The following is a 25,336-nucleotide window of genomic DNA, read 5'->3' as shown; positions in this document are numbered from 1 at the left end:
ATGAGACACTCAAAGCAGATTAGTTGTTGAAGACTGGATCAGTGCCAGAGAAGCAGGGCTTTTTTAGCTGATGGGCACCTACCCGGGAAGATAGCTGTCAAGTGTAAATTGACTACCATACACATGTGAGAGTTTGGAAGAAAGCCCAGGAATGGATCAGTAAAGGAGTAGTCAGAAGGCATAATGTTGGCTGGGAGAATGGACTGCTTTACAGTGAACCCACAAATCCTGAAACTGGAGCTAGCAAGAGGCTAGTAGATCCCCAAGTCAAAGGACTTTCTAGTTGCCACTGGCTACCTGGGCATAACAAAAACAACATCCTAGGACAGAGGTCTTCAAACTTTTGGATGCCGAGACCCCGTAAACATTTTCAGGAGTAAGGACCCCCCTCCAAACAAAAAATTCTAAACCTGTAGGCAGGGCTACTGGAATTATGAGGCAGGTGAGGACCAAATTACGCGGCAGGCTCAACTAAATTGTGTGGTAAGGAAATGTAAATAATGTTATGTGATGCCACGTATTTTGGGATAGCATTTATTATTTTGACATTTTTTAAACACAGTAACACTGAGGAAAGATTTCACCCCATCGATACCAGTTTATAACCAAAATACAGCAATTAACATCAGAAAGATGTGTAGTCAACCTTTGTGAAGGGCCTTCCACTCCGCAGGAATACATGCTGCCACATTAGAAGCTCACCTGACCCTGGCCAGGAGCAGCAGGGGGCCCTTAAAACCCTGGCGGTCTTGCGCAGAGATAAGCAGTTTACCCATGCTGCTTTCCTCTCACTCTCTTCTCTCCTCTCTCAAACCTGGATCCCTCTCTCACTTTGCAGGCCATTTTATTCACCCCATTTTACAACTTCTGAACTCTCCCATTCAATCTCTCTCTTCACCTTTAACCCCTTCGATGCGGATGACAAAGCCAGCTCGTCATGGGCGTTACCTGCGCTGCACGCATGACGAGCTGGCTTTGTCACAAAAGCCGCGATTTTCAAATTTCAGCGCGCAGCGGGAAAACCCGCTAGCACGCATGCGGTTAATCACCTCTTGCCATTCTGTCTTTTTACTGCCCTCATCTCTAAAAGTCTCTCACATTTATCTCATGGCCACGTTTGGCCCTTAGCATTTCTCATTCACCTCAAGTCTCTCCCTTCAAATTTCTGTTGATGTGTATCTTACATCTCTCCAGTCCCCCCATTCATCTTTCACATCTCCCCTTTGTTCTTCACACCTTCTTGTCCCTCTCCCCTGTTGCTCCAGCACCAGTGCCTAATTTGAGCAGGTGGTTTCCAGTGCTCCGCGCTGGCACCTAATTGTGCACACTGGCACCTTGACAGTCTTCAACATGGTGGCTCTGTCTGTTTAATTTAGTGCTGAGCAGAACAGTTGTTTATTAATTCAATATATATTACAAATAATAAACTCCTGACACCCATGCCATTCTGATAGCTTTGGGGGCTTGAAATAGTCTGAATAGCCACACTTGTATGAGTGTTATGGTTGATTGTTGCACAGGTATAGTTATTGGCTGCGCAGGCAATGGGTGGGTGGTTAAAGTTGCAGTGGCCTACTGGTGAGGGCCTGGCACATGTTTTATTACACATTAATCACTGCTCAGCACCCACCCCAGTACTCCCTCCCTTCACCTATCGCTGCTGTCCCTCACCAATGTCACATCAAATTATATTTTTAGGTCACTGATCATCTTTCAGCTATTGTCTCTCACAGTTTAACAGTAGCCCTCACCTTTCGCTCACACTCACTTCTTGCATGTCCACACTCCCCCTCGGCACTTCACATTTCTCATCCCTGACCTCTTCAATCGAATTCTCTGATTCCCTTGCTGCCCTCTATCATCCTCTCATCTCTCCTCACCAAGCATACAGGTCAGACCTGTATGCTCCTCTCAGCCTGTGCCACTCTGCTTATTTTTCCCTAATTTAGGAAGGCATGAATTCTCTGTCTCGCTGTTTTGGAACTTGCACCCTCCTTTGCTTCACTCCATCTAGAATCCATTATCTTTTAGGAAGATACAAAAACCTGTCTCTATGCTCTGTAGGTTACCCCATTTGGCTGTTCTACTTCCTCTTCTATGTGTTTCTCATTTGCCTTCAGGCAGCAGATGGTTAGTCGCCCCAGGAACCTTTTGGTAACAGTAGTGCACTACAAATGTAAATAATGATAATAATAGGCAGAAGCAGGGGAGCCGCTAGACCCGAACTTCGGGGGGTGGCTAACACTCCCAGCCATGATTGGCCCTAGCACTGGTAACACATGGTGCAACAGTGTTTTTTGGTGTCCTCCGTTTCCTCCTTCTCCATGAATTCCCTCACTACCACTCACCAACAATGAACCTCATCTCTCTACAGCACCTTTCTGACAAACATTTCATTTTTTTATAGCGCTACTCATAGTTTACTCACACTCAGTTCTGTGATCTGTACGGTACATGTTCTTTGTAGCAGGCACATTAACCCTCTGCACTGTGTGGATGACAAGAGTGCCCATATGAGTGCGCTGCGAGCGATGCGGCAGTGTTAGAGTAGGGTAAGGGGAGTGACTGCAAAGTGAGTGAGGTGACCATATGAATTTGGGTGCGGATATAAGTGCAAAGTGGGACGAATTAATGCATGGTTAGTGATGGGCTTGTTTGAGTGAGCTGCAGATTGAGCAGTGAGGGGGACAGATGAGTGAAGTGTCACGTGAGTGCAGTGTGCTCATGTGACTGCAGGGTGAGGTACAGGGTGCACAGCGCAAGTGCATTGTGAGTGCAGAGTGATCAGTGTGAGTGCAGGGTGAGCGGGTGAATGATGTGAGTGCATGGTGATCAGTGTGAGTGCATTGTGATCTCTGTGAGTACAGGATGAGTGTGAAAGTAAAGGGCGAGAATGAGGAGTGAGTTGTCTGAATGCAGGGTGCATTCCCAGACACTTGAAGTAACTCAGTATGTTATTGATGGCGCCGTAGGGTCTCAGACATAAGTTAAACTATTGCTATTATGGCATTAATCAGGGATTGAGGGTGGAGGAAATACATAATGTGCTGATCCTGCAACAAACTTCCAGTCTTATGATTAGGGTTGCCAGCTCATTATTTTGATGACCAACATGGTACAAAAATAAGCAGTCACCTGAAGCTGTTTTTTCAGCACTTCTCTGTGCATACTTAGAACAGCAAATATAAATAGAAAGCACTTTTAATTGTGTTTTAGGGCTGCCTCAATGATCCATGACTGATAATTAAAGAGAACAAAGACAGAAAAGTCCCATAACGAATGAATACATACTTTTTTATTTATAACTCTATTTAGTGTCAAGAGGAGTTCTTTGCAGGCTCTTTAAACAACACACGCCTGGCCTTTTTCTTTTGGCAACCCTACTTTAGATTCCTTTTCATTAAATGCATTCTCACACTACAGCAGCAAATGTAAAATACATATGTAAGGAATAGGCAGAGTGGGGGCCCAGGGGGTACTGGAACCAGAAAAAATCTAAGCCTCAGTAACCAGTTTACAAAGACATGTAAATATGCAAATGATCTTTAAAGACCGGTGAAAAATCTGGGCGTGCCGGAGATAAAACTCCAGACACTGCCCAGCCGAGCCCACAGCAGCTCGAGCTGCACTGCAGCAGGCCAGGCTGAGACACACGACGTGGGGCTGAAGCCCTTGTAGTCCTATGGGCCTGGACAGAAGTGTGACTGGGAATGCGCGACCCCCTTCGTATCACTCCACAGCCCCCATGGGGGTCACGCCACACAGTTAAAAGACCCCTGTCCTAGGATAAGTTGAACTTTATGTGGAACGGAAATTGATGCCCAGACAGGCTCTGCAAAACTGTCCTAGATAACAGAGTGTGAATAGTAAGTCACGGCACTGTTAGTACCAGTACCAGTAGTAGTTGTTCTTTGTGAGCTGGTCGGTATTGACATTGTCTGCTTGACCACCTCTTAGCATCAGGTAACAAGTATATCTTTGTTGTGGTGGCCCATGCCTCAGAGGTCACATTCGTACATATGAGAAGCACAACTATTAGGGTAGTAGCTAGGGCACTTCATGGGATCTTTTCAAGGGTTGAATTTCCCAAGGCAGTAATTTCTGGCCAGTGAACAAACTTTATCTCCTTTTACATGAAAGAGATATGAAATCAAGCTGATGTCGCTCTGTAACTGGGAAAACAATACAGGGATACAGATATCCATGTGGTGAATGTCCTTCATTGGCATCAAGTGCCAGCCTTCCTAAAAAAAGAAAAATAACAGAATCAGGAAAAGGTAGAAAAGAAAGAAGGACAAAATGGCCAGCTACCGTTTAGAAGGTAACATGGTAGGCAGGAGTTCCTACAAACTGGGCCAAGTATACCCTTTCTGCATTTGACTCTCAGTAGTAGCAAGAGTGAGAAGCCATAGGTTTCTCAGGAAGGTTAATGTAGGTGTTACTCAGGCTCAAGAACCAATAACACTCCCCTAGCAGCACAGTAAGATCAATGTCCAGACCAGTGTTTCTCTTTGTAGAAAAGACTCATACAGAAAATAATGAATTTCACGATACAATCAGGAATGAATGAAAACCAGGTTCACCGGTACAAGTCTAAGTACTTCCTATGATATTATCAACTAGTCCTCCACCTGCCCTTCATCGGTCCTTCTGTCTCAAGCCTCCCCCCTGAAGTTCAGATCTCGGGGTAGATTGGTGTGTGCAGCTCATACTCCCCCCACTCTGATCTAGTTGTAGCACTCAGTATGTCAGACGTAGGCCCTTTCAGTCTCTCACCAAGTTTGTAGCAGCAGCACGGGGCCACCTTTGACCCTCCCGTGGCAGCGTGATCTCAGGACCCTCCAGAAGGGACAGGGTAATTGCATGCAGCGTATCACTCAGAGTGAGGAGGCAGTAGTAGAGGCTTCTGCTGGGGGCCCTCTTCCGGGAGGCGAGCTGAAGATCGCGGCTTACTCGAGGACTCTGGTGTGTACTTGATTCAAGAAGAGGCTCAGTCCAATACAACGGTGAGTACTTGGTGCTTTTTCATGAGCTTGACAACTACACGCCCTCAGATTATGTTTCTTCTGCATGGCCCATGACAGACGCTATATTCGGCATACAATGCCTTGATGCAACAACCTCTATTTTTCATGAGGCGCCTCAGGCAGCATCTTGGGTCACTTATTCTTCTGGACTGGCTCCGACCCAACAGCACTTTTCGCACTGCTGTAGTCAACCAGTCCCATGTGGGGCTCAAGGGCCACCAGCACCCACTCCAAGTGGCTGGCAGCTACGATGGGGATAAGTGGCAAAGGTTGCAATGCCTGATCCAGCAGTACAGTGAGTTATTTGGTGCACTTACCTAACGAGTTTCTGTCAGACGAACCCTATCCCTGGGTTAATTACAGCTATCCCTACCATGTTCCACTCGTACTGCAGGGTTGGCAGCACCTTCCCTCACTCACAGATAGGATATATTGGCACCCAGGTGGTCCAGTAATTCCTACTTCAGGTCGTCACCAAGCCAAATTCCCTCTCCCTTGGCTCTGGAGTTGTCTTGAGTACTCTGTGGAGTGCCCCTTCCTTGGCAGAAGAGATAACAAGAATCAGTCTTGAGCTTCCTTCTTTATACCTGTCTCGCAGATGTATGTTCCAGGTCTGCTTCATTGAAACCAATTTGGGTCAGAGTCCCCTTTCATGTGTCTTGGCCGGGCTTCTTTCCAGGCCTGTCCTATGTCTGCAAAGATGCTCTGCGCAACAGGACAGTCTCCAGGTGAAGTCTTCACCAGGGAAGTACAAAGAGGCTATTTACAATCCCTCCTCGAAGACATCAGGAAGGTAGACAAGAATCTGTGCCCCTTCAGCAGGCTCCTGTCCCTAACCAGAGGTACTGCAGGCCTGTACGTCCTGCCATCTACCTAATAGCAGCTTCTGCCAGAGTCATTTACAGCCCAATGTATAAGCAAGGACACTTCTAAGAAAAGCCTCTCTCCTCTGTCATCACCATAGCTTCAGGTACTCCCCCTCCCATCTAGTAGATGCCAGCAAAATACATGCTGCCTGGAGAAAGCAACCTCTCATCATCTTGTACTCTGGTTAAGAGTGTGAGCTTTGAAAATGAACCCTGAATGCCTGTATCACTCAGACTATTATATCTAACCCGCTAGCGCACACACTTACATACACACACAAACCCACACAAACTCACACACTCAGGTACATTGCAAAGAATCTCGCATTCAGGATTGTGGTTTAATTGTGAGCAGCAAATTTTATATGAATGAGCCTATAAGCGTGCATACATGTTCCACAGGGAAAAGCCTGTCCCCAAAATTCACAAGCCATGGAATGCTGTCACTACCGTGCTCCACGCTTGAAACCTGTGACATGGACGGTAGTCCTCTGTCACCCCTCCCAGTTCAAAACTAAGTCCAGATCCTATCACTGAGTGGTTTGCGATCTGTTTGAACCACAAATTTAGTACTGTAGGAATGTTGCCTTTTCTCCATGGCCACCCTGTGTTTTTTTGCCTTTTGCTGGACCCTATATTTTTGCTGGCTGGTAACCAGTATTAAAGTGCTTATGCTATGCTGGTTGAATAGGCATATTCGTAATTGGCATATTTAACTTGCCTATAGGGCCCTAGTATATGGAACAAATTGTACTCAGGGCCTGGCAGTTGAATACCACTAATGGACTGCAGCACCGATTTTGCCATCCAATACAGTGGCAGTGCAAACATGGCTTCATGCGTACAATTGTAATGTAAAAAGTGCAATTTGGCCTGTCAAAATTAACCATTTTAACAGGTTGAAACCTCCCTTTTAAATACTAATGTCACCCCTATGTAGGCATGTAGCTCACAAGGCAGGTGCATAGTATTTAAAAGTAAGACACACAGGTAGTTAATGTTAACATGTCCTTACTGTTATAACCACCGAAAAACTATTTTCACTGTGAAAGCTTGAAAATTAATTAATAGATACTAAAAATCCAATTCAATGGAGAAGTTGGATTTGTAATAAATGTTAAGGAAAAATAAGTTTTAGAAAGTTAAATTTTCCCTGCCTGTGGTTCTTAGAGGCTTGTTTGCATTGGCTCTCTAGCTTCTTCCAGACAGTAATTAGCCATAAATATGTGTGAAGTGCCACCCAGGAGTAAACAATAGGCTGACCTGAATGGGCATAGATGACTTCTCTGAACATGCATGGTTGGTCTGTGGGCATCCTTTTTGACACTACAGTGTAAACTCCTGCTTGAATGTCAAAGCCTGCTTGAAACGTCTGTTGTGCTTGCATATAACACTTGGGACACACATGAAAGGAAAGCGAACAGGATGCCAAGACACGTTTTGTGGATCCACTGTCTGGTTGTGGAAGGGCTTTGCTTTTGCCCTACCATATTTCTGACTCTGGGTTTGTCGTTGATCCATTATCTAGTGCAACTGGATTCTACTGCTAAATGTGAGAGGACAGTAGGATTACCGTAGTACACTCATTACAAACACCCCCAATGCTCACAACCCGAGTTCAGTGTGGTCGAAGACTTTCACCATCTTGAAAATGTACAAAGTCAGTCACGTTGACCCTGGGTACTTTTACCCCAATGGTTAGGGTGTGCTCAAGAGTCATTCCCACACACTAGCTAATGTCAGGCATAAATGTGAAACCTCCTGGCACCAACTTCAGAACAATTCTGGACCCAGAGAAGAGAACTATGCCTGCTGTCTGTGGCCTGAGAGGAGCCCCGAAGGACTGGACCTGCTCGTTCTTGTACCCAGGACAAAGAAGTAGACCCCCAAAGGTCATAAGGCTGATCTCCTTGTCAAACTACAGGGATACATCAAGCTACAAGAGGCCTTTTTCTGGAAGTACATGTAAATGTAAATGTAAATGTACAGGAATTTATATAGCACAAATCACCGAGCGGTTTCTAAGCGCTTGCTTAGGGAACCCGTCCTGGTATTCCCCTGTGAGATAACCCCGGCAGGGTATCCGCAAGGTGAAAGCCAGGCATCCCGCCACGAGGGGCCGTTGTGGAGATTAAGCAAGCTATTGCCCAGAGTTGCAGAGTGTGAACCCGTGAATCGAGTAGGCACCAGAGCGAGAATGGTCGAGTCCATGGACATTTTAGGACTCAAGACCCCGCCGAGCTGGGAATTGAACCCTGGTCCCGGGCTGACCTCTGTTTCCAGGTCTGCCTACTCTAACCAGTGAGCCACACTTCTCCACTGGGTACTGACCAGTTGCCACTGGTCAGTACCCAGCTGACCAGTGGCAACTGGACTTGGACTGGACTTTGCTAAACCCCTTTTCCTCATGCTCAGTGAGTCTTTAAGTGCTTTCACTGAAATCCTTGGGAAGGCTTTAGAATTGTACTTCCGTGGTGGATTGGGACGTAGAATACTAAGGGCCTGATTTATAGTCTGTGGATGGGTTACTCCATCACAAACTTGGCAGATGGCCTGTCCGTCATATTACAAGTGCCATAGGATATAATGCACTTGTAATGTGGCGGACAGGATATCCATCACATTTGTGATGGAGTAACCCATCCGCAAACTCTAATTCAGGCCCTAAGTCAGAAGGCAAAATGTTTGGCAAGAACGAACCTTGTTGGTGTATCTGAAACGTGCTCCATTGTGGTCAATCTCAAATTATTCCTAGGTATCATTCTACTGCGACTAGTGACTATAATTGGTACTTTGTGCTTTTTGGTGCTATTTTTTTAAGCTTATTTTTACTGATTTATCATAACAAAGACAAAACAAACAGTAGACAGCAAGTAGATTACAACATCTGCTATTATCAGCAATAGCGTAAGGAATCAGAATAACTCGTTACACCTCACAATGTAAGCTCATTCTCTGAGAAAGAAACATGGAAGTGTCCCAACAATTTACCCCATACCCTTTTGTTTTTCCCCAAACAACCCTGGGATTTTTAAATTGTGGCTTCTGCCAGGGCACAGACATGCATGCTTCGGAGCCACACTACAATTGTGGGTGGTTCAACTTCACACCAGTGCCTAGCGATATAATTTCCCTCTTTGCCACCAAACATCCAATATTGAACAGCAATGCAACTTCTCTCTACTTGACCCATCCCATCTTTGATGTATGCTCAAAGGGGCCCTCAGGAGGTCGGTCCGGCTACACCAGTAAGCCCAACCCTCTATGCAGTGTGACTTGAACCCTGGGCCAAAATGAACACATTTCCTTGAACAGTCCCATTTCATGTGTAGTAAAGTTCCTACCACAGACCCACACCGGGTACAATCTGCTGTCAGAGGTTTTCCCATTTTACAGAATTTCTCAGCAGTGTAATATATTCAGTGGAATTATTTAAATTGCATCAAGCAAAGTTTGAGATGCCCTTGTCTTCTATCACTGCAAGAGTCAAGTTAGCAATGAGAGGGCTCTGGTCAGTGATGTGGTTGAATGGCTCCCTTTAGGTCTCAAGTGCATGGCGTACCTGAAGAAAATGAAAAACAATTGTGATTAGTGGAAGTCATATTGCGTCCTCTGGTGAACAATTTTATATGGGAGACGGGTATCCACTCACCCACCCACAAAGGGGTCGGCCGAGGCAGTCTCTTCCTCTAGTTTGTTCATTTCAAGGACAGACATCAGCATTAGATAGCTAACTTAGTAACTGGTAAATGACCTGCCAGTGGCTTGGTACCATAAAGTAGCACCTGCACAGCATGCCCCTCAAGCTCCCTCAATTCAAGTCAGACAGTCCCGCAAACAGCCAGTCATTGATAGGGTGCATTTGTGCGGTCCAGTAGTACAATTGAATATCCGCATGTCTGGTCCCCCTTCCCAAGATGACTAAACACATTTGGTAAGCGCAACTTTTGGGGGTAACCTCCCCCACATATAAGAAGTAAGATTTGCGTGCAATTTTGTAGAGATGGAGGAGGGTATAGGAAACGGGTAACTTTGCAAGGTGTAGAGTAGCTGTGGAAAATAGATCATTTTAGAAAAAGGGCTATCCTTCCCATGATCGAAAGAAGGAGTTAACTCCATGCTATCAGTTGCTCTTTAGGTTTACGTAGTTGTGGCTCTATTTTCAGTATCCAATATTCATTTGGTCGTTTTGTGGAGCAAATTTTACTTACAAATTTGAAAATTCATGTCTCCAGTCCCCCTTTTCGTATTTATTTTTTTGGGGGTTGTTTTGTTTATTCTATTTTACTCAATCTTTTTAATTTTGTTTTGGTTTTTATTATTTATCATTTTGACTTTATTACTGTTTTGGTACTGTACAATACTTTACATATTGACCTAAGTTAAGCCTGTCTGCTCTGTGCCATTACTGCCATGGACTAAACGCAGGTTAATTTCTTGACTTTAAAAGTTCACCTTGACTAGGGTTGTGATTAATCCTTGAAGTGGGCAGTCACCCACCCCAAATAATAATCCAAATATGAGCAGAACCTTTACAAAGCCCACACTATTACAACATGCTCTTTTTCAATGGCTGCCCAGGTCTGCCCCTTGGGTATCAACATTTGGCTAATAAAGTTCATTGGATGCTCCCTGCTTTTGTCATTGTGTTGAACCACTACTGCTTCAACTCTAGTATCTGAGGTATCTGTCTGCACTATAAAAGACTAAATGTAGCCAGGTGCTTTTAGTACAGGTGCATTGCTTAGTGCTCTCTTCATTTGCACAAATAGCTCTGACATTCCTCAGTCCAGATCATCTTCCTAGGCTGCTTCTTGAATGCCAGGGCAGTCAATGGGGCCACCATGGCCCCATAGTTAGCTACACATTTTCTGTATTAATCAATGTGTTCTAAAAGAGTTCTCACTTCTGTCTGAATACTGGGCACTTCACCCTCCAACACAAATTGTTTCTATTTTGCACCAAACTGACAAACGTTCCATTCCCCGCTTGATGGTCAAGGTAGACTACAGTGGACTGCCCCACGTGGCACTTGGTTGTCTTAATGATCAGTTTTGACCTCTGTATCCTGCCCAACACCTGTTCAAGGTGCCTTATCTAGTCCTCCTACGAACTGCAGGATTACAGTGTCATCTAGGTAAGCCTCACCAAACTCTTCCAACATGTTTCCAACATATTTCACCAGGCATTGAAAATATCAGGCACATTCAACCCAAAGGGCAAAAACCTAAACTGAAACAATTCCTCTGGTGTCAAAACTGTGGTTTTCTCTTTGGTTCTTGGCGCTAAAGCAACTCGACAGTACCTGAAGTTCAGACCAAATGTGCTCAAATGCTTTGCAGCATGGAGAAGTGTGGCTCAGGGGTTAGAGGCGGCAGACCCGGAAGCTGAGATCGGCCCTGGACCAGGGTTCAATTCCCTGCCCCGACGGGGGTTGTGCTCAATAATTCCACGGACTCGATAATTCTCCCTCCGGTGCCTACTCGACTCACGGGTTCACACTCTGCGACTCTGGGCAATAGCTTGCTTAATCTCCACAACGGCCCCTCGCGGCGGGATGCCTGGCTTTCACCTTGTGGATACCCTGCCGGGGTATCTCACAGGGGAATACCAGGACGGGTTCCCTAAGCAAGCGCATAGATGCCTGCGATGTGGGCAGTTTGCGCTATATAAATACATGTACATTTACATTTACATTTCACTCAACCGGTCCACACGGTCTTCATCTCTGGGGATCAGATTTGCATCTCTCTTAGTGACAACATTGAGGTTTGCGGTAGTCCACCCAGAATTGCAAGTCAGTAGAACCTTGCTTGGGCTCCAACACAACTGACATGGCCCAGGGCTACATGAGCTCTCAATCAAACTTAAGTCCAACATCTGTGCCATCTCTCCCCTGATGCACTCAAGGACTCAGTCAAATCAAGAACTCAGTATAAAGCTCGCTTTTGAATGGAACACTATCTAAAGGACACAGGTGTTAACCTGGCATCTATGAAAAGCGGTGGGAAAACCTCCTGAACACCTCCTTCCATCCTCTCTGCTGATTTGGCACACACTCAGGGGTTAGGTGCAACCCTTCAACATTTCCATCCTCACTGGCACTATCTAACGTCAGGAAGGGGATTACTGTCTTGTATGATTTTCTCTGAGTGACCATGATGTTCACTGTGTAAACTCTCCTGGGGCAAGGGATAACCAGTTGCGCATGGAATATCCTTCTGGGATCCCTTGTAGGACCTGTGTCCACCAAGTAGCTCACACCAGATAACGTATGCACTACTTTCTAGGGCCCACACCATTTATTTTCCAAAGCTCTAGGACAAATGGTACCCAGTCACAGTCATTGTCTGGTCATATCGCTCCTTCATCAGCGCTTGGCTAGCCTGAAGGATTCCTAGGCTTGACCCATGCATTGCAACATCAACTTCCTGAGGCCAGACACATAGTCATTTACCTTCTTCTGTGGTAATTCCTCAGTTCCTTTTTACCCTTGTCTGATGAAGTGAGTGGTCTCCGCATCAGGGTTCAAATAGTAGTTCTAAAAGGATTAAACTCAACTCTCTTCTGCAGAATCTCAAGTTAGGCAAGTAATAGACACACAAGAGATGATCCCGCTTCCTCCTGAGGTTCTCTGGTAGAGTTGCCATCATGCTCTTTAAGGTTTGTTGGAGCGCTCCATTAACCTATTGATTTGAAGTGGCACCATACACCAACTCGCCCCCACAACTAAACATATTCTCTTAAATGAGCAGTGTAATCCTTAGTCTGGTGAAAATTAGGAATGAGTAGACTGTTGAGCTATAACTTAGGTGAAAGGAATATAAGGTGTTACATCATTATTATTAATATGTTGGCTCTACCACCTTAATATGGGTCTGTTTTTGCAGTACTCAGAACCAGACCTTACCTGTCATTTGCACTCTTGGACTGAGTATAGGGTTCAGCCGTCATATAAACTTACTTACTTACACATTCCTTCACACATTAGAATTAGAGTTTCTCACCTGTCATATCAGGCTGTCTAATTGGTGCTACATGTAATGTGTGATGTATATCATATTAATATTGTATTATATGTTATTTAATATGTATTATTAATATGTTGTTCTATCGCCTTAATCTGGGGTTGCTATGTTTATTATGAATATGTTATCATATGTTATTTCATATTTTATTATTAATATGTTGGCTCTATTACTTTAATCAGACCTACCTTGTCGTTTGCACTCTTGGGCTACTGAGTATGGTGTTCAGCAATCATCTAACCTTATTTACTTACAAGTTCATTCACACATTAAGATGTGATTTCCTCTTGTCAGATGACTCTTTCACCCCTTGTAAGGCATGGCAGCCTAACTGGTGCTACACATGAAGAATAAGACCTGACTCAATGGATCAGAGAGTTCTCCAATCTATATTCAGATTTAATCTCTATAAAAAGTATTTGTCCAATCACCATCAACAATACTTCTACATCAAATCAAATCAAAAATAACTTTATTCGGTTTTTAGAATAAAAAAAAAACATAAAAGTTCATAGAAATACATTTTTATACATTGATTCAGTTAATAAAAAACTGTTAAAATCAGAAATTAAAAAAATGCAGTTTATAAAAGCACAGTGTTTAAAAATGACTAAACTTTTACTACTACTCTTTGTGCTCTATTCATTCATTTGGTTATCAAAGGTTAGAACGATGGCGTATGCAAAATTTCAGAAAGCGTACAATTGCTTTTGCTATTAGTTCGTTTTCAAGATATTGTAACGCCAAGTAAGCTGGACGGCATTGGCGTAAGCCCCAGTATTTTAATATGGGCAATAGCCATTGTCTGCGGGGTGCCTCAAAAAACTTGCAGAATAAGGTTGTATGTATTGTTGACTGTTGTGATTGGGAATCGCAAGGGCACAATAAAGATTTTGATGACCAATCATTCTGTGTGGGGAAGCAAACCATTAGGTGGAACATATTAAACCTAAAACGTGTCAAAAGTAATTTTTCAAATTGAGTTATTTTATACATCAAATAAGGTTCAACAGATGGGACTGTTTGTACCAATAAACTTTGTTGTACAGAAGGTTTATGGATTTCTTTTAGCAGGCGTATTTGGCGCAGATGTGAAAGACATGCTTTTCTCAGTTCTGATTTAGAGATGCTGTTTAAAGATAATGGGTCTGTAAAAAAATGTTTGTATCCCATGTCTTTTAGAAAGGCTTTTACATAAGCTGTCCATTTCATCCTCTCATAGTGATCAAGCGTCTGTATATCTTGGATAATATGTCTGGTTAGATGACATTGTTCGGTGACCCAGATTCTGCGCCATAGCATTATAGGTTGGGCTTTTATAATATCCTCTAGATGGTCTATGCCCAGCTCTTCATGGCAGGCATATGTGGAGGAATTTTTCGGTAGCCCTAGTAGGGTTCTTAAAAAGGAGTTTTCTATTTTTTGTAGATCAGTCACATTTGCATACCCCCATATCCCTGCCCCATAAGTAGCGGTACTGACACATTTTGCCTTATAAATTTTTAACATTTCTAAAGGTGGTTTATGTCCCAATTTTTGAGCAAATGATCTCAAGGCCGTTGTTATTTTTAAAAAGGATAGTTTCCTGGCAGTGATTGCTGCCTTCCACTTGAATTTATCATCAATCACGATTCCCAAATATTGGTAAGTAGATGTTCTTTCCAATGCTTCTCCTTTCACAAATAGTCTTTTAGGTTTCAAGCTCTTTTTCCCCGCATGCATAGTAAAAGTTTTCTTAACATTTAAAAACAAATTCAAACTTAGCATAAATTCACAGTATTTATCCAACTCTCGCTGCAATTCCACCGAAGTTCTGGCCAGGATGACCGCGTCGTCGGCATATAACAAAGCGGGTATATGCCGACGACCAACCGAGGGGAGGTCTTTACTTCCCTCAAGCATTGCGGCCTTTTGGCCATTTGTATAGAGGGTAAATAAAGAGGGGGCCAGCACCCATCCCTGTCTGACCCCCTTTTCCACACCAAAACTCTCTGTCAACTGGCCCTTTGTCCCAAATCGCACTCTGCCTGTTGTTCCGGTATAAAGTTCTCGAAGAAAGTCCACAATAGGAGGGTCAACTCCCATTATGAGAATGATCTTCCACAGCCTTGAGTGTATAACACAATCAAAGGCTGCGGATAGGTCTACATACACCATATGAAAGGCACTCCCCTTGGCCTCTAAGTACTTTCCTGCCAATAAAGACAGGTTTAACGCTTGATCTACAGTACCTAGCCCCTCTCGGAATCCGTACTGTATATCTGATATAATGTTATTTGTAGCTGCCCACTCCTGGAGTCTCTCGAGAACGATCCGACCAGCGACCTTCCCAAGAGAGTCCAGGAGTGAGATAGGCCTGTAACAAGTTGGTGCGTTTTGGTCTCCCTTTTTAAAGATCGGGACAAGTACGGAGGTCTTCCATGATTTTATCAGACCTTCTTCTAGGGTTGCATTTAAAACATTTGTCAAAAGCGGGGACCAAAGTTCTTCCTCATGTTTGAAGATATCAACGGGAACCCCGTCTGCCCCCGGGGCCTTGCCTATTTTTGAGGATTTTAATGCTTTCTTTACCTCATCATGTGTAAACTGCAGGTTTAACGGATAAATAACTTGGTTCAATGAATCCATTGGTTCCGTATTATATGATGATCCTAGACCAAAAACATTAGAATAATGATTTACCCATTCAGTGTTGGTAATTGCAACATCGATAGAAGGTAAATCGTCTTTACCTGTGAGGTATGGTGACCTTACTATTTGCCAGAACTCAGCGCTATCTTTAAGTTCTGAGCTCTTCTTTAGACGCTCCCATTAAAATGTGCATGTTCCCAGGCAATATCCAATCCGCAGAAAAAAGAATTAACAGTCTGCCATAATTCTCTCGAGGCCTTATCCACTTTAAAAAAGCCATAACAAGTCTGTCCTACAGGAAACATAAACAGCAACTTTGAATCAAAATTGTGCAATCTGAAACATGAGACAAGAAGGATGTCGATTTAATTTATTTAATTTCCAAACGTTGTGGAATGTTGCATTGTTTTGTCTTGCAACCACTTTGAAATGTCTTGCTACAGATCTGTTAATGTGGAATAGATTGGCGTGCATTTGCACCAGGCAGTCGAACGTGTTACCAGTTTAGCTAAAACACTCTTCTTTAACGTTTAAGCCACTAGGAATGCAGTATTTGCCGATTACCCGTTTAACAAGAATAACACCTGTCTGCACAGCTCTACAGCGACAGCAGAAGTCTGCCTTGAAAATACCATTCTTGACACCTTGACCTTCTTTTAATGGAAAACATGCTCTCATTTGTAACCTTGCTCTTTCTGTTGGAGTGTACAGCTCGGTACAGAAAGCAACGCATGTTGGTGTATGTTAGTGGCATGTGGGAATTCAATGCATAGAGAGTGTCACCTCAAAACTCACGCGATAAAAGGAATAGCCTGAGCCCAGTTCTAAGCAACAATGACATTTGACATGTCGACTTTAAACCTAGGTTTATATTTGTTTCTGTGTATGTAATGAATTTTGAATATTTCAAGAATAGAAGTAAATAGCAATTATACTTTTTGTTAGAACTCTCTAGAGAAAAAGTTTAAAGTTCACCCCTCAGCCTACAGGTGTGCTGTGGAACCAGGGGTACATCAGGAATGGGAAGGCAAAATGGCTTCTAAGGCTGCCTGAGAGGTGGAGGGTGGGGAAATGTGCAAGTATTAGCTTCTTAACTACTTCAAGATGGCAGACGTTCACAGTGGAGGGAATTAGGGGTCATACCTATGTAAAATGGTGACCGGGTACCTGTCTGGGTCACGGTAGACAAACCAGTATAAGAAGGCTTCACTTCCAGATGGACTGTGCCTAGCACCTAACTGTGTGTGTTAGTAAGCTCCCTCAGACCTCTTTTTTGCTCATACCTGGCTTCCCTTTTATTGCGCCTTAGTTTCTTTTTGTGTTCCAACAGGTAGTTCTCTTTGGGTATGAATTGTGTTGAAACTGCCCTCTTGCTTCTCCACCCTCAGCTCCTTTCACCCTGGCATCCTTGAATTCACCCTACTGAGGAAGCCATCCCATAGCCTCCAGGTGGTGAGTTGCCTTACGAATGCGGTATATCTAACTTTGTAAAGATTGCTAGACTGCTCATACCTGTATAACCTATTTTCATATGACTGTGTGATGTATTTTGACTACGGATTGTGATGGAGCTCAGAGCAGCGCATATTCCAGTTTTTCTTCATTTCTGTTCCCTTCTACCCTTTTCCCCCCCAAGACCGAGTCCTAGTGCTTGTTTCATTATGGATATGGATATGGATATTATTCTGGGAGAAGCAAAGGATACAGAGTGGGGAAATATGTGTTTGGTGGGTGGCATTCTCAGGAAGAAACCAATGTGAAGAGGACTTGCTATCTGTGCCATACCCCACAGAGCCTGTTTGGGTGAAACTGCACCGAATATCAGGGAGGAACAAAGGTATACTAGACATCATTCAGAATTTATTAGAGGTGGGTGTGCCTAGATCAGTGGTGAGCCTGTGTAACACTCCTGTGTCACCCTTGAGAGTACCTGATGGCATGAGAATGGCTTAGAAAATGGGTGGACCAAACCAAATGGCCCCCTCGCTTGACAACTGCAGTGCCTAACATTATACCTGTGGGGAAGATGTGCACAAAGAGGTGGGAGAGTCACATGCAGTGATTGATTTGACAAGTGCTTTCTTTTCTGTTGCTGTTGATGGGTCAAGTCAGGATCAGTTTGCCTTTGCATGAGGAAATACTATAAAAGGACTGTTTTGCTTATGGCGAATATGCATATTCCTTTATTTGTGTCATGGTTTCACAGCAATGGATCGGAGTAACTTTTCACATGCTGACACCAGAGCTGCACATTACATTGCTGACATGATGGAGATACTAGAGAACGGATGTATGACGTTACAACGCATACTTTTACAACGCCTACCTTTACAACGCAATTTTTACACTGCAACATCCATTACAACGCATACCATTACAACGCATGCCATTACAACGAATTCTTTGAAACTACCTTTACAACGCATTCCACTACAACGCATACTACATTTACAACGCATACCATTACAACGCATAACATTACATTGCATGTAAGGTAAGTATTGGATAGTGTAGGGGTAAAAATTACTATTCTAACTCCAGGGGGTGCAACAGTAGGGTAAGTGTTGGATAGTGTAGGGGTTAAAATTACTATTCTAACTCCAGGGGGTGCAACAGTAGGGTAAGTGTTGGATAGTTCTAATAGCTTGGTTCTCCTGAGGCACAGCCGGGAGCAGGGAACAGACTACATTTTTAAAACTTGATTGTGTATATACTTGATTTTACTCGTCGTACCTGCACTATTTCCCCCGATCAGCTGATTGTTCGCTGACGCAGGCAGGGACTTCTAGGTCTACCGACGTGATTGGCCGGTCGCCAGAGGCACGCCCACCACCATAGCCACGCCCCATTTGTGTTAAAACGCGCGCTGACTACGAGCGCAGCGTTCTAATAGCTTGGTTCTCCTGAGGCACAGCCGGGAGCAGGGAACAGACTACATTTTTAAAACTTGATTGTGTATATACTTGATTTTACTCGTCGTACCTGCACTATTTCCCCCGATCAGCTGATTGTTCGCTGACGCAGGCAGGGACTTCTAGGTCTACCGACGTGATTGGCCGGTCGCCAGAGGCACGCCCACCACCATAGCCACGCCCCCTTTGTGTTAAAACGCGCGCTGACTACGAGCGCAGCGTTCTAATAGCTTGGTTCTCCTGAGGCACAGCCGGGAGCAGGGATCAGACTACATTTTTAAAACTTGATTGTGTATATACTTGATTTTACTAGTCGTACCTGCACTATTTCCCCCGATCAGCTGATAGTTCGCTGACGCAGGCAGGGACTTCTAGGTCTACCGACGTGATTGGCCGGTCGCCAGAGGCACGCTTACCACCATAGCCACGCCCCCTTTGTGTTAAAACGCGCGCTGACTACAAGCGCAGCGTTCTAATAGCTTGGTTCTCCTGAGGCACAGCCGGGAGCAGGGAACAGACTACATTTTTAAAACTTGATTGTGTATATACTTGATTTTACTCGTCGTACCTGCACTATTTCCCCCGATCAGCTGATTGTTCGCTGACGCAGGCAGGGACTTCTAGGTCTACCGACGTGATTGGCCGGTCGCCAGAGGCACGCCCACCACCATAGCCACGTCCCCTTTGTGTTAAAACGCGCGCTGACTACGAGCGCAGCATTCTAATAGCTTGGTTCTCCTGAGGCACAGCCGGGAGCAGGGAACAGACTACATTTTTAAAACTTGATTGTGTATATACTTGATTTTACTCGTCGTACCTGCACTATTTCCCCCGATCAGCTGATTGTTCGCTGACGCAGGCAGGGACTTCTAGGTCTACCGACGTGATTGGCCGGTCGCCAGAGGCACGCCCACCACCATAGCCACGCCCCCTTTGTGTTAAAACGCGCGCTGACTACGAGCGCAGCGTTCTAATAGCTTGGTTCTCCTGAGGCACAGCCGGGAGCAGGGAACAGACTACATTTTTAAAACTTGATTGTGTATATACTTGATTTTACTCGTCATACCTGCACTATTTCCCCCGATCAGCTGATTGTTCGCTGACGCAGGCAGGGACTTCTAGGTCTACCGACGTGATTGGCCGGTCGCCAGAGGCACGCCCACCACCATAGCCACGTCCCCTTTGTGTTAAAACGCGCGCTGACTACGAGCGCAGCATTCTAATAGCTTGGTTCTCCTGAGGCACAGCCGGGAGCAGGGAACAGACTACATTTTTAAAACTTGATTGTGTATATACTTGATTTTACTCGTCGTACCTGCACTATTTCCCACTGATAGGGCTGAGATTTCGATCAATACCTTATCACTATCGATCTAAAACCCCGCTCTGGTCGACTGAATCTTTATTGCCTGTCATTGAGAAATAAAGTGCATCTTTACCAAATTAGTTCCCCCATTAAAGGACTCTGCTTCAAAGGATCACAAACAACTTCTAGCTTTCAAAGGTTTATTATAAGTTGTAAGTACAAGCATCTCAAGATGAGATTCACCAAATACACGGGCCCAACTACATACACGTGTTCTCTGAAAGCCCTCAGACGAACAACGGAAACTATCAATACCAGTTCTAAAAACAATAGTGCCGTTAGCATAGACACGTATTGAAATCTATCGCTCATTACAGGCGGAAAGAAATTACAGGTTAGGCTTTCCCTACCCTGCACTAGATGGTATCCCTACTTAACCAGGTCTCTACCTATCAAAGGTGTCAGCAGTGAATGACTCCCATAGGAAGCCACCCACTCTCGAACTCTTGATGAAAACCTATAGTTCTCCAGTCATGACCCCTCTCTGCCTACCCATCCGCTCTCTTAAGGGTCCTCAGGCATCTGCTCTAACTCCACCCAGGGGTGCTGTCCCTAATACAAAATCACAACAACATTTAGGACGCCCCTCGTGAGACGCCCCTCACGTGGTGTAGCTTCTGGCTGTTTCCATGATGAGGCCTTGCGGTTAGAGTCGACCTTGCTTTCCAGACGCTTCTCCGGCCCGCTGATACCCCTTAAACATTCCGGAACCCTCCTACATGTCTGGTCCATTTCAAGAACAGGCTTCTATTCATATTTAATAATTGAATACCCCCTTTTCTCTTCCAGACAGACATTTGGAGCCAAGTCCCAAATCTTATGGTTTTCCACCTGCGTCACAACATTCCCCTTTCCAGACTAATACGTGTAAATCAACATTTAAAGCTTTCCAGCCCTACAACAGTTTTATAATATTCGATTTCTTCTTTAATTGTTAGCATGTTAATACTCTTATTCTACTGATTCAGTAAACACATCTGTAAATCAAAAACCCACTCATTAATTCTAAACATTAGTGCAATCCACATTGTATATTTCAGTCGCCTTCCCCCTCCCGCCTTGCTCAGGCCCTGAGGCCTACCACGTTCTACGTTTCCGTATGTCATCTTGCATTTGACAACTGCACAACATAGATTCAAGAATATTCACGTTGAATAAAATCACATAGTATCACATTTTGCGAATTAATAAAAGAACTCACATCTATATAATATAGTCCTTCTGAATAATATAATGTAATCATAACATGAGTGCGGTCCAAGAAATGAAAGGTATACCAGTCTGATTCCTTCTGTCATGGCCATGCATGAGGCCTGTCTCTTTCCGTGCTCACAGCACGCCATCTTCCTATTAGCAGCTACATTTAACATGGACCATGATTAATCACATCTAATAAAGTTATACATTGCACTCATGTCTTCATTAGTTCCACTTCTATATGCATTCTCTAAGTTAACCACATAATTTCAGAATATAGATGTAGTTACTATCAGCACTCATGGCATTTCTCTTCATGGTTTGTGCTTACTACGTATAAGTGTGATGCATTTCTACATTTTGGTTAGTTTGCGCTCTCTCAGTTCCCCCCTTTGATGACCTCTCGGGGTCATCATTAACATTTAAACTGCAGTGATTGCTAGCATAACCCGTTTCTGTGTTTGCAAAGCCCTCAGACTTCGGTACTGACTATCTTGTATGGCAGCCAATCTCTGCAGCTGTTTACTTCGAGCTCTCTCTGACCTTCTTGATCTGTACCATTTGAATACCCTCACCAATCCCCACAACACAATCCCACAGATCAATATTATGATGATAGGTTTCAGTATTTTCCACACAAAGCTTTTGCCTAAGGTGGTGAGCCAACCTCCTGCGTCACTTATCCCCTGGCCCACCTTTTCCCAGACATTTTCTCTGCTCAAGTCTTCGATCTCCTTGTGAATATCAGTTATGTTCCTAATAACTTTATCAAGGGGCTTCGAATTGTCTGGAATGTAGGTGCAACATTCTTGGACCTTCAAAGCCTTACAGACTCCGCCCTCTTTTGCTAATAGGACATCTAAGGCAAGACGGTTCTGAAGAACCATAGCCCTTATCGATTGCATCTCTCCTTCTACCAGCATTAAGGACTGAGCAGTACTGGCAGACAACCTGTCTACGACTGTTGCTAGCCGTCTAATTTTAACATCATTAAGAGCTAATCCCAGAAGTGGGAACACAGCTCCAAAGACATCTCCAACCATTTCTGCACTCACATCTCTCCTTCCTCTCGATGATGTCTTGCCCTCAATTATCTCTAAGTCTTGGGCATGATATATTTTAGGGAAGATAATTGCCAAGTAACATGAGCCATACCAATTATCAGGTAGCTTCACGTAGGCATTTCTCCCACATACAAAATATACGTTAGGAATCACTTGCATTCCTTTCAGGAAGTCTTTGGTGTAATACTCCAAATTGAAAGCATGTTCACAGCTAACCTCTCCCACGTATACATTTTCATAATACGTTTTGGCTCTATGGAGACATAACTTTCCTCTCTTTGTTCTATCTAAAGCTATTGGACCACTACTACCCTTTCTCTTGTGTGCCTTTTCTTCTTCGGTCCAATCCGTTTTCCATTGTCCTGATTTCTTCAAAATCTTTTGTCTCCTATTCCGATCATCCACCTGCCCTATGAACTTCTTCTCGACCTCTGACACCTTACATGTCAGGTTATTTCTGCGGGCATGTGAAGTGTCTAATGTAATCCAAGGAATGAAGAACTTGGCCAATCTGTCTTCACTCTTCCAGTAGTCCCATTTGTTCATTTGCTTATAATTTGGGACTTCTGGTAACACTGAGTCATAATTGGAGAAATAGTATTCAAAACTATCTCTCCCATAAAATATACTAAGCAATAAGCTACATGTAATGCCATAAGTCAGCGGGAGGTGATGATAACGAATGCCTTCATCCACAGATGCCGGCAACTGCATGCAGACATAGCAGTCCTTGACCTCCATGGCATCTACATATTCATACAGTAATTTTGCATAAGCATTTGACCTAAAGTCACCTTGGGACTCATCTACATGTAACCTGCGGGCTTCTGCAGCCAATAACGCTTTCTTGTGTGTGTTTTCCCCTTTCTCACCAGCAATGGTGGGTGTAAGCGCTTCTGCAGATGCCACATCAGTTACCTTTGCCTCCTCCTCACGTCCCTTTACATAAGAGACCGTTACCACTAAAGCTATTAGTATTATCACTCCTACTATTAGTGTACCTATTATACATTTCGCTCTGCGGTTCTGAGTACCGGCCTCCATTTCGTCAGATAGTGTGGTTCTCTCTTAACTCAGCACAAAGTTCCCTCCTTTTCTTCGTTCCTTTACTGTCTCTTTTACTCCTTTTGTCCTGAGAACCACGCAACTGGAAGCTGACAACCCTTTCCGCCAAAGTCCTTTTTAGTTCAAATACAGACAACCCTAGCCCTTCTCCATCATCTCAGGGAGAGTCCCTAAGAATCTCTGCTTCCTAGGCGCTAGGTAATCTTCTTTTCTTCACGCTTATTTACAAAGTCTTTTAAGCATCCACTATCAGGCGCTCGCCTGCAGCTTCGACAGCAAAGTTCAATATTTCCAGACGAAGGTTGTGCTCTTCTGCGGCTGATATCTTTGAACCAAAATCAGGGAATTGCAATTCTGTGAGAAACATGTCCTTTATCTTGCTGAGGCGGGGAGGACGGGGGAGCATGAATGTCAGAGACCCTTCTTGTTCGACACCGGGCACTAACAATCTTATCTCCACTGTCACGATGGGCTCAGAACTGGACACCACCACCGCTCTGATCCTCCCCGTCACCGGTTTCGAAGCCATCTGTCACCAGATATGTCCACTCGGGGGTGGAGTATCTTCTGTTAGGCACACGCACTCTTCTTGACCTCCTCAACTCTGGTGCTTCAGCGCCCTGAGCACCGTCTTCTGGGTCTGAGTCTTCTGATATCGGAGGAAGGGTTCTCTCCAGAGTTGACCTTAGGCTAGAGCTCCTTCTCTGCGGCCAATCAGCTTCTCCGCGTACCCTTCTACTCCTTCTTCTCCTCGTTGGTTCACGCTCCCTGTCAGACCTGTCAGTGTCTGACTCGTACTCCCAGCTACTTTCTCCTTCAGTAGCGTTGTCTGTTTCGCTGTTGTACTGACCGTCCTCAGCTTGGTCAGACTCGTTCCCTGCTTCCTCTGGCACCTCTACAGCTTGGCTAGCCCCCTCTATGGCTTCTCGGTCCGCCTCTGGACGTCTATCCGAGAGAGGAGCTGTTTCTATCAGAGGTGCTGGAACTCTCCGCGTATGCGACGCGTGGATCCAATTGGGCAGGCCTCCCACTTTCACGGCTGTGTTTGTGGTCAGGATGATCTGGAAGGGCCCACGCCAACGAACATCCAAGCAGCTGCTTCTTACGTGCTTCTTCACCAGGACCCAATCCCCAGGAAGCAAGTCATGACAAGGGTCCTGGCACGATGGTACCTCGGCAGCCTGCACCTGAAGGGACACAGAATGAATGGCGTCAGACAGTCCCTTACAATAGTCCAGGATCATATCATCTGTGATGCTAATCAATGCAGCAGTTGGGACAGAAGGTAACCTCATTGCTCTTCCCATCAGTACCTCATGAGGAGACAAACCAGTTCTCCTATCCGGGGTACTACGGAGGCTCATAAGGACCAATGGCAACGCATCAGGCCAACTCAAGGATGTTGATGAACACACCTTTGCAATTCTGGCCTTGATGGTGCCATTAATCTGTTCCACAATTCCTGAAGCTTCCGGTCGGTAGCTGCAATGTAGTTTTTGATCAATATTTAAAGCTGCGCAAATCATTTTCACAAGCGAGCTGTTGAAATGCGTTCCCCTATCCGATTCCAAAGAGGCCGGCACCCCGAAGCGCGGGATAAGCTCCCTGAGCAATATCTTAGCTACTGTGAGGGTGTCGCACCTGCGTGTAGGATATGCCTCAACCCATCTAGAGAAAACGCAAACAACCACCAGGATATAACGGAGGCGGCTGCACCTTGGCATTTCGATGAAATCTATCTGTATTCGGTTGAATGGACCTCCTGACCTCCCTATGTGGCTCAGTGCAACTGGTGTCTTCTTCCCTACATTCAACTGCTGGCACGTCACACAACGCTGGCACACTGCTTCAGCTGCTACTCTGAACTTGGGGTTAAACCAGGTCTGTCTAAACACTCTCAGCATAGCATCTCTTCCTAAGTGGACAGGACCATGTATTTGTCGGGCCATTGGGCTCACCATCTCATTGGGCAACACTGCTCTGCCATCTGCTGAAACCCAGAAATGGGCCTCCCCCACCACACATCCTGCTTTTTGCCATGTTTCTTTTTCACAGTCAGGAGCATTTTCTTGCATTTCCTTCAGTTCGTCCCAAGTATCAACAGTTTCCAATATCATCGCTAATTCAGTCCTTACACTTATTCCACCCACTTCCACCTCTGTGAAAGAGTATCCTGTCTC

The sequence above is a fragment of the Lissotriton vulgaris genome, chromosome 2_1 (genome assembly GCF_964263255.1).
Source record: "Lissotriton vulgaris chromosome 2_1, aLisVul1.2, whole genome shotgun sequence".
Lineage (NCBI taxonomy): Eukaryota > Metazoa > Chordata > Amphibia > Caudata > Salamandridae > Lissotriton > Lissotriton vulgaris.
The sequence above is the reverse complement of the archived record's forward strand: the minus strand, read 5'-3'. Positions refer to the sequence as shown.